We start from the raw sequence: 13,351 nt of genomic DNA on the forward strand, positions 1-13,351 counted from the left end.
TCTGAAATGAATGTGTCAGTTGGTGTGGGAGTGTGGGTGAAAGCTAAGGCAGAGCCCGCTGATGTCAGGTGGGACAAACTCTTTGAAACTCAGGGCAGCCATGACTTGGACAACAGCACAGATATGGGTGGCTAGTAAGGCCACAAGTAATGCTCCCCCCTCCTAGTATTTATGCTTGAGTAGACATAAATTAATATCTCTAAGATATATTAAGATCTCCATGGTGGGAAAATATTTAGATTTCCAGTTATAATTTCATTGTGTTTCATTCTTCTACATTTTGACATAATAACAATAATAGAAATAGTGGTAAATGTATTTAATTATATTGTCTAAGCAAAGTATTTTTTAACTACTCCTTTATTCTAATATATGATTTTACCTTTTTTGATGGTTTATTCATGCTTATCACATATACAGTCTTCCCTTATGTGAAATATAAAAGGTAAAATATAAAGAGGTCACAGATATGATACTCTGGGAAAATGCTACGATGTTCTCCCTTTTCTATTTTATTATATTTTAATAATTGGAAAATAGATCAATGGATGTTTGCTAGCCTGAAAGAAATACAGAAAAAGTTTTTGCTAAATTGCTAAACTATAGCAATACAAAACCAAAATAAGTATTGACAAACACATTGAAGAAACCTATTGATCTCTCCACATGATGTCAAATCATGATATTGATGGATTTTTTTCCACTAAATTATCTGGTTTCTGGTTCACAGGCATAGTAGCTTCTATGTTATAAAGAACTGTTATAAGGTTACTTAACCATTAATAATTATGTCTAAACATAATGAAAGTTCAATCAAATCTATTTCATTTTTCTTTAAAAATTTATCAAACATTACAAAGACTAAAGATACATCTAACATTTATTTTAATTTATAGAGATTATTTCATATATACATCATGGTCATAGTCTAAGATCATTTTAAATAAAAGATAATTATTCTCATGTTTGCATTAATCCTTTCCACAAGTTTTCAAACCATGTATGGTCACCTTCCTTAATTTTTCCCCATGTATACACATCAAGAAATTACACACAAGAAATACACATCAAGACCGACTTCGGCTCAGGTCAAAATCTCACAGTCCGTGAGTTCGAGCCCCACATCGGGCTCTGTGCTGACAGCTCAGAGACTGGAGCCTGCTTCGGATTCTGTGTCTCCCTCTCTCTCTGACCCTCCCTCGTTCATACTCTGTCTCTGTCTCAAAAATAAATAAATATTAAAAAAAATAAATAAAAAAAATAAAAGAACCATAAAAAAAGAACAATCCACACCACTGATAAATGAGTTAAACTGTCCAATTCTAAATGAATCCATTGAAATGAGCCAAAATAGAGCAAGCTAAAATTTTCTTGGGGAAGTTCTCATAACCTCTAGTCATTTTGCAGCATCTCTGACTCCAGTCATTTCTGAAAAGAATGTGTGAATTTGACTCATAAAAATTTATATTGACCTGTTTAGATCCCAACAGGTATAGGGAGGGATGGAACCAATGGATCCAGTTATACGGGGCTTTATTTCTGGAAATAATATGACTGATAACAATACAGCATGGTGGTTGAGATTAAAAAAAAAAAATTTCAAGTTGGCCACACCTGATTTTCAGAGTCATCACAACTTTCAAATTTCTTGTCTTTAAGCCAGATTACTTATTCTGTGTCATCCACTCAATCCCCTGCACTTGAATCTTTTCCCAGGATTCCTGACATCAGGTCAGTCAGTAAATGCTCTTCCTTTTTCATTAGGAGTGTCTCTTGAATTATTTCCTTTCTATAATTATAAGTTTCTTCTGTTACCAATCAGGGTTCTTGTCAAAATAAGTCTAGTTTACTGTACTAGGTCCCCCAACCAGTCTCTGTACGTAGAGACGCGGTCCTTGGGCCAAGTTCTTCAATTCCCTGAATCACAATTACAATGCCACACCCTTTGCCATGTGACAATGTGGTACTACTAGAATTGGCAAACTATATTTTCCTGCCCATTGAGGATAAGCATGGCCATTTACTCACTTTGATCGATGGAACGAGTAAGGAACTGATGGTAACTAGTTCTGAGCTGAGGCTTTAAGAGTCAGAAAGTGTTTCTGCTCGTGCCTGTGTTATTGTGAAGAGAAAAGAAGTGTCCCTGATCGACCCTAAAACCAGGTTGAGACATTTGTGGGGTACACCTGAACCCAACCTGCAGTCTGTAGCAAACCTAGACAATTTGCAGCCCGAAGCCCAAGTGCATCGGCTGACCTGCAAAACTATGAAAAAGAAGCTACAAACGTTTATTGGTGTGAGTCACTGATATTTTCAGCCTCTTTGCTGTATAACAATTACTAATACTCTGCCTTTAGGCACTCTTTTCTCTGTTTGATAGAATATACCTCTGCCAGTGTTACCCTCCTATAATACAACTGGAACTCTCCTGTCTACTGCTTAAATGTTTTATTGTTCCCAATCACCTAATGAAAAATCCAAACGTTTTAACCTGATCGTTCACAACCTGGCTACTACTTGCCTTTCCTGTCATACCTTAAATGCACCTAACAATGAACCTATTCATTCTAGCACACTGATGGATTTGTTTCCCCAAAAGCATTTGTTACCGATCTCCTTGTTTACTCTATAGCTCGGTACTCATTTCCTTTCTTTCTTGTCCTCTCGCAAGCAATAAATACCTGAAAGTATTAAAATATTTCTAGATAGTTGCTTCTTATGCACAACATCAAAGGTATTTTGTGGCCTTGTAGAAGGATTAGACTGCTGATGTCCATATAAATGCCAAGTGGAGGTGGTATCCCTTGCTGGTCACTCCTGAAATCCTATAAGCCACAGATGCTGAGTGACCTTTTATTATAGTTTAAGTAACTCCCACACACAGTGCTTTAGGGCTGCTCCAGATGGTCACCATTGTCATAACTGTGTTGAGCATGTCACCTGTATGTTTAAAAAGTAATCACATGACTATGCATCTCAAGTGAAAACAGAAATAAGACAGAAGATACAAAATGTTCACTTTCCCTCAGTCCTAATAAGTTAGGATGATATTATTTGCTTCTGTTTTCGATGATAACAATAATTACATATCTTTTTGTTCTTGTTTCTTAGTGTTTGAACCGACTCTTGTGATTCTCAGGATGGCCTGATACTACATACCTTAACTGTTCTCTGCAAAATCACAAAGATATATCCAACTGCCCCAGACATGAATATTCTGTCCTGTGATGTTTTCACCCTTATTGAAATGATTCCTTTCACAAGGCTCTTTTAAACAAATCTCCTGCTTAAACTGACAAATCTGAATCCCCTAGCTAGACATTAAAACTTAAAGAGTCAAACTTGTCATTGGTAACTCCAAAACCTAAATGGTATCCTACATATTATAGGCAGACTATCAGAGGAGAGAGCTTGCATAATTTGTACTCATAAAGACCTAAGTGCAAAATACAAGTCTACCATCTCTGACAGCTATACGAGTTACACAGTAATGCAAGTTATTAAAAATCTCCAAATCCCAGATTCATCATACTTGAAAGGGTGGAAAATGGGGAGAGGAGATGTACAGGTACTAATACCTTATAAATTTAGGACAAGGCATTTGCTTAATAGCTCTTAGCTACCAATCCCACTTCACTTGCCTCAAACTCTAAAATGGATGAAGTTTTTCACATGAGAGGTCTGGTTCATTCTGGGAGCCCCCATATCTATGAAGCTGCTCTAGTTTATGATTAAGAGCCTAAAGTGTTCATCAGTTTTCCAGCACTTCTTTTTACCAGGATTTCAGTACCCCATTGCTATCTCCAGCAAATTCCAACCAGAAATCAAAGAATTCAGATTCAATTGGACTGTCCCTAGAAATGAGGAACAGAGAACTTACGTATCACAGCACAGAACTATGCTATGTATCTCCAGACTTAGAGGGTAAAGTATCTGTTAAATTGGGAGAAAAACCCAAAGGGATATGAACATACCATTTTTGTTTGATTTTAATTTAGATGTTCTTTCCTCACATAGATTAAAATTGACAAAAGTTATATTTTATCTAACTAGGTAATAGCCTGAAATAAATTTAAACAGGGCTGCTCTAACAATGCTCTGCCAACTTTCAAAGCTCTGATATTCATAGGGTGATGCCATTGTGGAGCTTTGATAGCTCAGACTGCCTGCTAGGCCCTCAATAAATATGACAACAATTGATTAAGCCACAGATGCAGTTTAATGATTAAGCACCACATATCCCTTATGCCATATCAGTAACAAACAGCTGTTTATGTGCTTTATCAAAAATTACCAACTTTAGCATTAAAATGATGACCATAGGGTATGTGTCATTGTCTGAGAACTTTATGTTAGGTTTTAGTTTAAAAATGTTCTGACTGGTAGTCTCCTTTTCAACCTTTTCAGCTTTCCCCTAGATACCCATAAGTGGAGAGGAGAATATCGGTTTATATAATAATGTTTAAACCAAGTGACTCGGGGTGCCTGGGTGGCTCAGGCGGTTAAGTGTCCGACTCTTGATTTCAGTTCAGGTCATGACCTCATGGTTCATGAGTTCAAGCCCTGCATCAGGCTATGCTCTGACTTCGTGGAGCCTCCTTAGGATTCTGTCTCTCTCTCTCTGCCTCTGTCACTCACTATTCCTCTCTAAAAATAAATTTAAAAAAACTTAAAAAAATGAGGCACTCAACTTACTGCTGAAAATAAAGAGGAACTTTAAGTAACAAAGGCTATGGAGTTATACTGGAAAACCAATTAATGAAACCATGTTTGCATCAGTGAAACAAAGCAAACTCGCTGTTCTTGGAAGTAGGTAGAAAGTGGCTCCAGTTCACGATCAATTTCTTGATCAGAAGGCAACAGACTTGTACTCCTCAAAGTGGCTGATTTTTTGATATTGAATAGAATACTTCACACCCATTTCCTAACTACTATCAGGATCTTGCTAGAAATTATGAAGGGATTTATATTATGCAATGTGCCTTCTAGTCATATCAAGGAGATTACAAATCTACCATGATTGCAAAGAATGCTTAGCAACACTCTAGACCATATACATGCTTCCTGGGTGCAAACGTTAGTTCTAAACAAAGAATATTCTGAAAATAAACAAAATTTGAGGACACTGAAAAAAAGTTCTTTATATAACAAAATAAAAAGAACAACATCCTGAAACTCAAATCAAAAATATTTATATTAGGAAAATATAGCGTAACCTTAAAAAAACGTTAGAAAACCTTCTTCATTGTCTCCCAACAGGTTACAAGATCTGACTTTTATGAAAGAAGAGCAATAAGTAGAGTAAGACACAATATATACATATATAATATGAAATACAATATATATGTGTATATATATATGTGTATATATACATATATATGTAATGTGTGTGTACACGCGCGCACACACACACACACACACACACACATAATAAAAAAGCATGTGAGATTCTCTGGACTAAAAACCTAGCTAACTGTTTTGAGGGAGAATTATAATTAAATTTTAAAATACCTAAGAGCCAAAGCATAAGAGACTGTTAAAAACTGAGAACAAACTGAGGGTTGATGGGGGGTGGGAGGGAGGGCAGGGTGGGTGATGGGTATTGAGGAGGGCACCTTTTGGGATGAGCACTGGATGTTGTATGGAAACCAATTTGACAGTAAATTTCATATATTAAAAAAATAAATAAAAATAATAAAAAAATAAAAAAAAATACCTATTAAGGAAGTAAGAAAATTTGATAGGAAATCATCATGAGGGATCTAGTGTAGATAACACAGAGGAAATAAATAAGGAAAAGAACTTGAAAATATAAGAACTATGAAAGACAGAAAATGGAAATCTGATATAAAAAGTATAGGTATTTCTGAAGAATGTACCGGAAATATTGGATGGAAGAATAACTCAAGGCATCATTAGATCGAGTTCTCCTAACACTTATGATGTGTAAATCTGCAGCAGAATGCCATTCAAAGCTGAAAAATGAGAAAAATCCAATTCATCTGTAACATCATATTTTATTTAACTCATCAAGGAGTTGAGGTTACCAGGTAGTAAGATAAACCTAATTTTATTTTATTTATTTTTTTTTTTAATTTTTTAACGTTTATTTATTTTTGAGACAGAGAGAGACAGAGCATGAACGGGGGAGGGTCAGAGAGAAGGAGACACAGAATCTGAAGCAGGCTCCAGGCTCTTAGCTGTCAGCACAGAGCCCGACGCGGGGCTCGAACTCACGGACCGCAAGATCATGACCTGAGCTGAAGTCGGCCGCTTAACCGACTGAGCCACCCAGGTGCCCCATATAAACCTAATTTTAAAGGGTGACACATCACCCATGAGCTGGAGTAACTATGTAGAATACATGGGAGCCTTATATATAAGGTAAATCTGCCTCCATCCTGCAGTCCTTTTCTTGCAAAATGGACTAGGAAGCCAATCAAGGACCAGAACCAGAACTAATTGATAGTGATATAGTTGAAACAAAACAGCCCTGTGTTCATTGCTTGGTGTGGTAATGCATTTTGACAATAAGGAGCAAGAGCTTTACAAATGGTCACATCATTTCATCCAATAACGTCACTGTTTGGTATGTATCTGAAGGTAGTAATCAGGAAAACTTAATTATATGCAAGATTTTGAAGCAATGTAACAGTCCTATAATACAAAAATGTTTAAATCACACATCACCCATGATGTAATATCATTCATTTAAAAATATTTTAAATGCCAAAATGCTCACAGAACAATATTAAATGAAAAAAGCAAGACAAAGGCAAAATAGCCTTTGGGGCTATGGGGTATGAGCCTAATCCTTTTTTAAGAACATCATAATACAGAGGTTTAAAGCACCAGAAAGGAATATTATTTATGTAGTAGCATTGAGTTTTACGATACCTATTTGTGCAAGTATCTATCACAATGATCAGTGCTCTTACGATGTGCTATGTCAGTTTGCTTTAAATCCAGTGCTTTAATATGTCAGAGACGATGCGTTTTAAAACACGTATCTCTATTTTAACTGCTACATAACTGCTACATAGTGTGAATATCTGGGAAAAATCATTTCAGTATATCAAATATCTAACCTGCCAATAAAGAATTTTTAGATAGGAATGAATCCATTAATCTTAATTATAGGTTTTGTTTTTTACTGTTAGTAAGAGTCATTATTAGATGAAGAGATCCACTGGAAAAAATAGATGTGGTTTGCAGCAGTGTAAGCAATGGGAAAAAAAAACCCAACAAAGTCTCATTTGGAGACTATAGAAAAGGAGCTCTTTCGTATTTATTAATAATCATTAAAAATACAAAAAAAATACATTAAAAACTGAAATAGAGAAGTGGATTACTTAAAAACTGTAATTCAGAATGTCTAATTTTGCTTTAAGATTAAGATGAAAAGAACAAAAAGGGGTGATATACTGAAACTAAGAATAAGAAAAAAATTATATTAAAAAAAGAATACAGTAAAAATTGAAAGAAAATTAAAATTCCAACAAAGGTAGACACAAGGTAGAAGTAAAACAACAACAACAGCAAACTAAAAATCTAGGAAAAAATAAAGATGGGAAGCACAAGGTAACTTTATAAAAGTAAAAGAGTTGACGGTTAAGATAGATTAAATAAATGGGAATTTATAAATATAAAATACAATCAAGGCACAAATGTAATAATGTGATCGAAGCCTAACAACATGAAACTAAAAGAAAAAGGATACCTTTTAAAAATAAAAAGAAAAGAAAAGGAAAGAAATTGCAGAAATTATTTTCAAAAGAAAATAAATGTCTTGGTTGGAGGTTAGGCAAGAAATAGAACTCTAAAATGAAAAAATTTCAAAATAAATTGTGGTTAAATCCTGTACTATCATCAGTCAAAAGTCTTTCCTTGAAGTTGGGCAGCACTTTGTGAGCGAGGTCTCAGGAATATTAAACTAAGGTGCCTTTCCACACTTCTGTATCTCCATCCTGCACTTTGTATCTGCATTGAAATATGATTTAGTTTCTTCTACCATTAAAAAAGAAAAAAAGTCTGCAGACTACACACCAATTTCCAATGTTCTCCACCATCTCTCTACCCCTCTTCGCAGTCACACTTCAGAACAGACTTGTCAACAGTTGGAGATTTCACTTCCTCAATCCAGAAAAATCTGACAACTTTTGCCCTAAATAACTCCACAGAAGTTACAATTTTTAAATGTGCCAAGAAATTTGCCATTAAAAAATCCAGTGGATATTTTGGGTCTTTATTCATTAAACTCTTATCAACTTTCATCTCAGCTGAAAACATCATTTTTAAAATCCTTTCATCTCTTGGTTTCCATGACATGTCACTCTTCAGGCTTCTTGCTACCTTTCCCTAAGACAATGTTTTATCACCTTTGTACTACCTTCTCCTACTGCATTAAATATCAGAATTGTTCAATTCTTTGCCCGGTCTACATTGAGCAATGTCCTCCACTCCATTGGTTTGAATTACAATGTGTCGATGTCTAGGAATCACAAATATATCATCCCCAGTCTAGTACTCCTATCTGTGCTCTTAAACTGTGAAAACAGTGATCTTCACCTGAAAGTATCTGTGATACAAAACACAGTGTTTGTAAAATTAAATACATGATTTCCCCACTCCTAATTTGTCCCTTATCCAATTTGTCCTCTCAGTTTATGGTTTACATGGCTTTCATGTATGCCAGGGTTTTAGAGGAATCATGATACCCAAGCTTGGTCATCTATCATTCCAGTCATTCACCAGCAATATTCCTTTTTCCCTTCAAAAGTTTTCTTAAACCTATCCATTCATTTTCATCTTTACTCTACCACCTTGAGCCCACCATTTCTCCTAGGCTCTGCACTGACGTCCTATTCACTTACTCCCTGTCAGTTCCTCACGTGGAGGCCACCATTACCCTTATGCTTAAAAGAGAGAGAGAGAGAGACAGAGAGACAGAGAGAGAAGAGAAGAGAAGAGAAGAGAAGAGAAGAGAAGAGAAGAGAAGAGAAGGGAAGGGAAGGGAAGGGAAGGGAAGGGAAGGGAAGGGAAGGGAAGGGAAGGGAAGGGAAGGGAAGGGAAGGGAAGGGAAAATAAATTTCTAGGAAGTCTTCTAAGTGCTCTAGGGTAGATTACAATGACTTCATTTGGGTAAAATTTGAAACCTTAAACATAGTGTAAGATGCTCTTAACTGCTGTCTATCTTTTAAGAGTCTTTTAAGAAGAATTATACCATTCTTTCTTCTTAACACTTGTTCTCTAGACATTACTATTATTTCCATTTCTTAATCTCACTGTGGTAGGCAGAATAACCCCTTCACCACACACACACACACACACACACACACACACACACACACACACCCCTAAAGTATCCACTTTCTAAACCCTGAAACCTGTGAATGTATTATCCTACATGATAAAAAGGACTTTAAAAATGTGACTAAGTTAAGGATTTTGAGATTGGGGAGGGGGGGCAATCCTGCATTATCCCAGTGGACCCAATGTAAGCACAAGGGTCCTTATAAGTAAAACAGGGGAGGCAGGGGAGGCAGAGAAGACTTTGAGATAATATTATCACTGGTTAGGAGGGGGTCACAAGCCAAGAAATAATACAGGCAACACCTAGAAGCCAAAAAGGCACTGAAACAGATTTTCCTCTTAATTCTCCAGAAGGAACACAGTCTTGTCAACACCTTGATTTTAGCCTAGTGAGACTGATTTTGCACTTCCAACCTTCAGAACTGTTATATAATAAATTTGTGTTGTCTTAAGTCACTGACTATGTGGAATCTGTGACAGATACAACAGGTAACTCTTCATTTTCTTTCTTACCTCAAAACTTTACCTGCACTATATTCACCTTACCTGGGTATTTTTGCTCCTCTTTACCCAGCTAATTTTTGCTTTTTCTTATGCATCAGATTAAATATCATTTCATATAGAAAACTTCTCTGCCTCTCTCCTATAATATTAGGTCCCTGAATCAGTTTCCTACTTATCATTCACTTAGTGGCTTAAAACAACACACACTCATGACCTTACAGTTCTGGAAATCAGAAGTCCAAAATCATTTTGAAAAGGCTAAAATCAAGGCACTGGCAGGGCTGATTCCTGCTGGAGACTTGAGAGAAGGATCTTATTTTCTTGTTTTTTTGTTTTGTTTTGTTCTGGATTCTATAGGCCTTCTGAATTCCCTGGTTAATGGTTTCTTTCTTCCTTCATTTCAGTCTCTTATTTCCATAGTCAAGTCTCCTATGAGTAACTCTGATCTGCTCTTCTAAGGGCTCTTAGAACCCTTAGAACCTACTAGGATAATGCAGGATAATGAATAGGGAGCCAATTCAAGATTCTTAAATTAATCACATCTACAAAGTCAAGTTTACCAAAAAAAAATGTAATATTCATAGATTCTGGGAGTTAGGATGTAGACATCTTTGGGAGGCCATTATTCATCCTATCATTGCCTCCCATTATATGCTCCACAAGATACCCTGTAATTATTTTTAAATCCAAAAACATCTTGTAATGCTTTGCATAATCAAAATAATTTATTATCATTTGTTTAATATTTACTGTCCATGTTGGCCATATTCTCTGCGAGTGCATTGAAGAAAACATACATGCCTGGCATATAATAGAGAGTGGATATTTTTTGACTACTATGATTTCTATATTTTGAAGCTTGAAAATATTTCCAAATGGCAAAAATAAACATTTTAAGGTATATTTTATGAAACTTGTGTTCCTTGTCACTTTCAAACTTTTAGACTTCTGCCTACCTTTTGAAGCTCATCTCTGAGGAAAAAAAAAGTAGGTAAAGCCATGTCATATCTAAATATAATGAAGGGGATGGGCAAGGTATCAGAAGTGAATTTAAGTTGGGAATAGTGGTTTTTAGTTCACTAAAAGAGGCTAAAGCAAGCTGAGTTGCAACATGAGACATTAGCTATTAATTAATAAAAGTTGATGGGAGCAGTGGTAAAAAGGAAGCAGGATCCAGAATTGGAATAGAGTATCAGAGAATGCTTCAGAACAGTGACTTGTAAGCTATATTTAGCGAAGGACTACTTTCATTAGTTTAAATTAATAATCAGTCATGTTTAGAGAGCTTTGTAAAATACAACAATAAATTAGTAGGAAAAATAAAATAAAAATATAAGGATGAAAGACCAAATTCTATACATATAAGGAAAAAGAAACACACACACGTTGTCCACTGACTGTTCAAAAGTGCTAGTGTAGAAAATGACAAATTCGTACCTATCATTTCAAACAGTACCTTAGCGAAAAGTTATGAGCAAACTGGCTGGTTTTTGTGTTAAACCTTTTTACAAAAACTTTGATGAATTACATGTGTATCAGTACATTTAATAGGATGAATGAGTTTGCTTCTTGCTTGTTAGCTTATCTAATCTAGGTGAGATTGATGGCAGTGGTGCTTGCTTGGGATAATGTATATTTACATGGTATTTATATTTCATTTTAATAACATGGGTAGAGATTCTCCAAAGGTGTTTTGAATTGAATGCAAGATGAAATATAAATCATTTTAGTCAGTCTCTGTATGTTTATTTTTAACTTTTATCCAAATCAAGAAAGTTATGATGATTTTCAAAATTCCTCTTCAATTAAATATAAGTAGCAATTCCAACGATTTATTCTATCAAATTATGATTAAATTTAAATCACTCTATGATTGGGGCACCTGGGTGGCTCAGTCGGTTAAGTGTCTGCCCCTTGATCTTAGCTCAGGTCAAGATCTCATGGTTGTGTGATTGACCTATGCATAAGGCTCTACCCTGACAGCACGGAGCCTGCTTGGAAATCTCTCTCTCCCCCTCTCTCTGTCCCTGCCCACTCATTCTCTCTCTTTCTCTCAAAATAAATAAACATTAAATTATTCTATAATTAAAGAAAAGAATTCCAGATTCATAGACATCCTATTTGTGAATAGGATTTTCTGTTGGAAAATTCAAATGAAAATTTTCTGTAAAATTCTTAAGTTTTGCAATGATAACTTTTCTCAGATATGCAAAATCAACATCCTTCGAGAATCCTTCTTAAATTAAGAAACATGTTACAGAATCTGTGGAAATGGTTCTTCTAGACTTCTACCTTTCATTTCTGCTCTTTGGTCTTCTCTGCCTTTGAAAACTATATTGTATTCATCCTTTGTATGCAGAAAATCAAAAGATTACAAATGCTGAATATATGCAATATGAAAACTAAATGTCCAATTTCTAACTCTAAAAGTTTGGGACAAAACTGACTTTTGTAGAAATACTAAATGTTCAGTAATTCAAACATTTTGAAAAGAATGTTTGATTTCTAATATGCAAATTGCTATTTATGATTAGCTTCCATATTATCACTTAATAATCTCAACTTTAATATTTTAGCCTTTTGTTGTAACTAATAAATATTACTAAGTCTTGAGACACTTTTTGTTCCACAGCAAATCTTTCTCCATGAAGGAAGCAGGGTATCAATTTTCAATCTGGCATAAGCTTACTCTTTCATCTATATAACTACTTCAGAAGGTTTTTCTGATATCACAACTGTTTCTCCAGAACCCATTCCTGTACAAACTTAATTTTGAAACAATGTAACATTTTATACTTTTATGAGATCTTTCAAAAGTTAGTTGTGTTTCCAGAAATTAAGCTGAAAAAGACATATTCTTCTTTCCCATCACTACTATGTTCAAAACTATGTGTGTGTGTGTGTATATGTGTGTGTGTGTGTGTGTATTCTTTTTTTAATTGTCATGTTAGCCATATCTGGAAATTTGCCAAGTTGCAATGAAAGATACTTTAATAGTTAGTTGGTGCTCTAAGATGCCCTCCTATGATCAGCCTGTTCCACAATACGTCATTGTATATTGGTGTAAAGTGGTATTTTCATTGCCTTCTCTACTACAAATTCACCTAGTATTTCTCACCAAATATAACAACATGGTAATTGTATATTTTTAGCCTTCGTTAATTGCTACTTTATTAGAATGCTTAGCAGTAATGTTCATAGGTAAACTATGAAACATCTATCTGCTTTGAATTCAATACACTTACATTTTCCTTCAAATAATTTTTGGGAGTTTTGAAATTATTTATTTATGATTTGTTCATAATTACTTCTAAGACTTCGATGGTTTTATTGCTTCCTTAGTCACATCCTGACCCTATCAACAAGATACTCATTTTAACATTCTCCATCAATTATGGCTATAAGCTCAAACTTGGTACACAAGATATCATATTTCTCAGTAAAATTAGTAGGTGGTAACTTTTAGGATTTCTTCAGAGTTAGTGTCATTGCCATAATTTGGCTTATGACTGACAAAGTGGATCCTTACATAGGC

The sequence above is a fragment of the Neofelis nebulosa genome, chromosome 3, assembly GCF_028018385.1.
Source record: "Neofelis nebulosa isolate mNeoNeb1 chromosome 3, mNeoNeb1.pri, whole genome shotgun sequence".
In the NCBI taxonomy this organism is placed as follows: domain Eukaryota; kingdom Metazoa; phylum Chordata; class Mammalia; order Carnivora; family Felidae; genus Neofelis; species Neofelis nebulosa.